Here is a 4,921-nt window from a genome sequence, read left to right as displayed (position 1 = left end):
GTTTAGACGTCAATACGTATGCAGTGCGGATCTTCATGAGCAGCTTCGGGATCGCAAGAAACGCAAGCAGGAATCATTTCACGAATATATTCTACTGATGAGGAAGATCTCAGCACTTGGCAGCATCGATGCAAGTTTTGTAATCCGCTACATAGTAGACGGCCTGAACTTAAGGAGTGACTTCAAATACACCCTGTACAATTGCAAGTCTTTCAAAGAGCTGCAGGAGCAATATGACGTATTTGAACGCGTCAACGAAAAGAGCTTCAAGCCGTTCCAGCTGAACGATGCAAAATGGACGCCGAATCAGAAAAAACAGTACGAGTTCAACGACCGAAAGAGCTATTGTTTTAATTGTGGATCAGCCGAACATCTTCGCAAGGATTGCAAAGCTGCCACGAAATCTTTCAGTTGCAACAAAGAAGAACACATGTCAGAAGGACACAATTGCCCTAGGTCAGCTGCAGGTATCCAAGTTGTGCGCAGCGGAAGACGGATAAAAAAGATCATCATCAACGACGTCAAAGTGGAGTGCCTAGTGGATACTGGAGCCGATGTATCTACAGGGTTGCCCATATTCGACGGACCCATGTTTTTTTTTTAAAAATCAAAGAAAAAAATTAAAATTTGGCAGTTGGCAATCTTAATCATTTAATTTGTTCCAAGTAGATTTGTTTACATCAATTTTTGAATATGATATCTTTCAAATGGCCGCCTCTGGCGTTGATGGCGTATTGTACCCTTTTTGCAGCATTTTCCATCGTTTTCGCCAACATTTCGGCCGGAATAGCGGCTATTGCTTCACGAATGTTGTCCTTGAGCTCTTCTAGGGTCCTTGGCTTGTTAACGTAAACCTTTGACTACAAATATCCCCACAAGAAAAAGTCAGGCGCCGTCAAATCGGGCGAACGCGGTGGCCAGTCCAAATCACCACTTTTCGACATCAAACGGCCCGGAAAAAATTTCTTCAGAAAATCGATTGTTATGCGACTTGTGTGCGGTGGAGCGCCGTCTTGTTGAAACCAGAATTGCCTCATACGCTTTCGACGAATAATTGGCATCACAAAATTGGTCATCATGTCGCGATAACGCTCGATAACGCGGTTGATGGTAACAGCATGGCCATTTTCATTTTGGAAGAAAAACGGCCCAATGACCGTTTTCGAACTAATGCCGCACCAAACTGTGACTTTTTCGTCGTGAAGAGGCACTTCTTGAATCTTCTCAGGATTTTCAGTGGCGTAAATACGGCAATTTTGCTTATTTACGGTCCCATTCAATGTGAAATGGGCTTCATCGGACATGATAATTTTGTTCCAAAATTGATCGTCATCTTCGGCCATTTCGATGACTCTTTGGGCCCATTCCAATCGACGAAACTTGTCCTCAAGCAACAATCTTTGCGTCAATTGAATTTTGTACGGGAACAAATGCAAATCAATGCCAATAATCCGTTGTAAAGTGGACCGAGCCATGCCCAACTGCTGAGAACGGCGTTTTTGGGATGTTCTTGGGGACCTCTCAACACTGACTCGTACGGCAGCGATATTCTCGTCCGATCGCCTTGGTCGACTTTTATTTGGCCTCTTCGGATTAGAAAGAGCCTCACCAGTCGTAAATTTTTCGTATAAACGCTTAATGGTGTTCTTAGAAGGCGCACTTTTCAAATTTTTTAATTTTTTAAAAGAACGTTGAGTTTTCACAATTGACTTGTTCTGTTGAATGTAAATTTCAACTATTTCAGAGCGCTCGCGTGGCGTGTATTGTTCCATGGTAAAAATCTGCTTGGACTGACGCTTCAAACGCGGTATGTCATTAAGCGATCTGCCATCTCTGTCAAAAGTTATGGCGTCGTCAGATGGGTCCGTCGAATATGGGCAACCCTGTATATTAAGAAATTTCATCTTTAACAAAATCCCGAATGTCCTCTTGGAGATATGTACATCGACGCTCCGTGGACTAGGAAAGAAGATCACGTATCCAGAGGGATGCTTTTTGGCTGAGGTTGCAGTAGATCACGAGATAACCCAACACAAGTTCGTTGTTGTAGAGGATGAAAATATGGAGTATGACGCATTGCTTGGATTCGATTTTGTATCAAAGTTCAATCTTTTTTTTGTCGCCAGAGGGATACAAGTTTTCTTCACCTGGGGAGAAAGCTTGCGAGGAACCGAATGAGATGATTATTTAAAGTATTATTAATACAAATGATGAAATCGATGTTCCTACGCAGTATAAAAAGGAAGTATCGAAGCTGATCAAGAACTAAAAGGCGGTGGATGGTGTTCCAGATGGTGAGATTATCCCATTTCGTCAATCTCCGAGTCGATTTGCGATTGCCGAACAACAGGATGTCGAACAGCAGATCGTAGAATGGCTATCTGCTGGAATTATACGCCCATCTACATCAAACTTTGCTAGCCGTCTGGTGCTGGTAAAAAAAAAAGATGGCACACGCCGTGTTTGCGTTGATTTTCGTAAGCTAATTGTATTAAAAGATTGCTTTCCCGTCCCTGTTATAGAGGAAGTACTTGAAAAGCTGCAAAAAGCGCGATACTTTACCGTGATGGACTTGGAGAATGGTTTCTTCCTCGTTGCCATTGAGGAAGAGAGCAAGAAATTTACAGCGTTCATAAGCAAATTCGGATTGTACGAATTCAATAGAACACCGTTTGGATTTCGGAATTTGCCAGCTGTATTCATTCGCTCTGTTAATTACGTATATCAGAAGCTGATGAACAAGGACATAGTCGATTTATATATGGATGATATAATAATTCACGCCGAGACTACAGAGCAATGTTTGCAAAAGATGGCACTCGTCTTCAAAAGAGCGTTTGGCCTGAAGATCAAGTGGCAAAAATGTCACTTCTTGCAGAGAAGAATTTACTTTATAAAGGTGGGAATTTTAAATTATCGACGAATAATATTAACTATACCCTTGCAGTTAAAACCGGATATACATCGCAAACATCGGATATAGTTGTCCATCCTTATGAAAATATCATAATATAACCAATTTATAAAAAATAAAGCTCAAACAAAGTATGAAGCTTCTATCTTTAAAAATACCAATGTTGGTATTTTTACCAAAAACCATTTCCGATCGTTCAGTTACAAGGCAGCTATAGGATATAGTCGGCCGATCCGACTTATATACTGCGTGCAAAGGAAAGAAGGGTGTGTGCAAAGTTTCATGTTGACAGCATTAAAACTGAGACTAGTTTTGCGTAGAAGCAGACGGACAGACGGACATACTCATATCAACTCAGGAGGTGATCCTGATCAAGAATATACTTTATAGGGTCGGAGATGTCGCCTTGCTCTGCACACTTTTGGAAAAAATTATTATACCCTCTGCAAGGGTATAAAAACAATTTGGTTACATGTGTCCAGAATGGGCTTTGAATAATTTTGTCCGTTGCCAAACTGTTCTGGACGGTCAAATGAATGGAATGGGCAAAGCATGGAATATGTCTAAATTACAGTATCTCACATGCTTTTATCAAATTTTCGGCGTTATCTGTGACCATAGTTGTATTAATTCCAACAACTTTCCATTCCTCAAGTGCTTTGCGTATACTCTTTGATATGTTTTCCGAAGAGTGATTCGTTTCGTGAAGTAGCTTTTCAGTGGACAAAACAGCATTGCGTAATTCAAAATCTGCTGTAATAAAATGGCATGTCACAGTGATGTAGCACTCGTTAGCCCTTGACGTTCAATAATCCGAATGAAATCACACAAAAATATATAATAATTTTATTGTAAGGATTATTTCATTTAATTAAGAATTTATCAAATACCATACTTATATACTTATACTTATACTTATCAAATACCAGCCAAGAAGTGATGAGTAAAGAGGAAACATCGATGTTTGAAAAATTCGATGTTTCCCGAGTTTAAGAAAACATCGATGTATCGATAAATCGTCGATGTTTTCTCCAGCTCTAGTGTACTTCCTCAAAGTATTTGCCGAAAGGTGATCTGCAGCAGTTATTGTTCGATCATTCTGAAAGTTGCCTTCACATGTTCGACTGGCTTCTGGTAGTCTCAGGCTCATGTCACATTTGTTGCAATTTCGTTCGAAGCACGCAATGCACGTTCTAAATTTTATTAAAAACTTAAAATGTTTTTACAGGATATATAGCTATGCTCTTGTTCTTACATCTTATTTTATTTAGAACAACTAAACTTTTAACATTCATGCATATGTATGTACATACATACTATGTAGATTTATTTTTTTAAACCATTTTTTTTTTTTGATTTTGCCGTAAAATTGGCGCAAAATTTTAGAACGGTAAAAATTTTTGTTGAGTAGAACTTTTAGCTTGTGAGCTAACAATTCATTCTCTTTCGCGATTCTTCCTATAAATTGGAAAATTTTTTTCACGACCCCTAAACATTTGTACTAAAGCACTTCCAATAAACGCTAGCTAAGAAAGTACGTTTATTCTTTTAATATGTATTACTAAATGCACATATGTTTACATATGTATGTATTTGTGACAAATTGCCAAATGCGTATGCCCGCGAGTTGTATGCAAAGAGGTGAAAGTCATCTTTAGATTCTAGAACGGGGGTGTTCAGTAGAGAAATGCAAAAATCACTATTTTCTTTATTTAATCATACGTTTTCAATCGACTCAATTGACTGAACGAAACACAGTGATAAGTAAAAATCAACGCATTTTGCCGTAAGCATTATTCCGATCCTCTTGGGTCTTCGGTTAAAAATTTTTCATTCAATTCAACTCACTGAACAAAACAGTTTTTTTTTTTTTTTTTTTTTTTTTTGTAATAGCAGGACAACGTTTATTTAAAACCGTCCTTTAGGGACAACTATTAAATGTTATCACATAAACTTCACGTATAGATGATTATATTAAAATGGTAGAAATAAATTAGAGTAGTAAGG

The sequence above is a fragment of the Drosophila bipectinata genome, chromosome XR, assembly GCF_030179905.1.
Source record: "Drosophila bipectinata strain 14024-0381.07 chromosome XR, DbipHiC1v2, whole genome shotgun sequence".
Taxonomy (NCBI): domain Eukaryota; kingdom Metazoa; phylum Arthropoda; class Insecta; order Diptera; family Drosophilidae; genus Drosophila; species Drosophila bipectinata.
The sequence above is the reverse complement of the archived record's forward strand: the minus strand, read 5'-3'. Positions refer to the sequence as shown.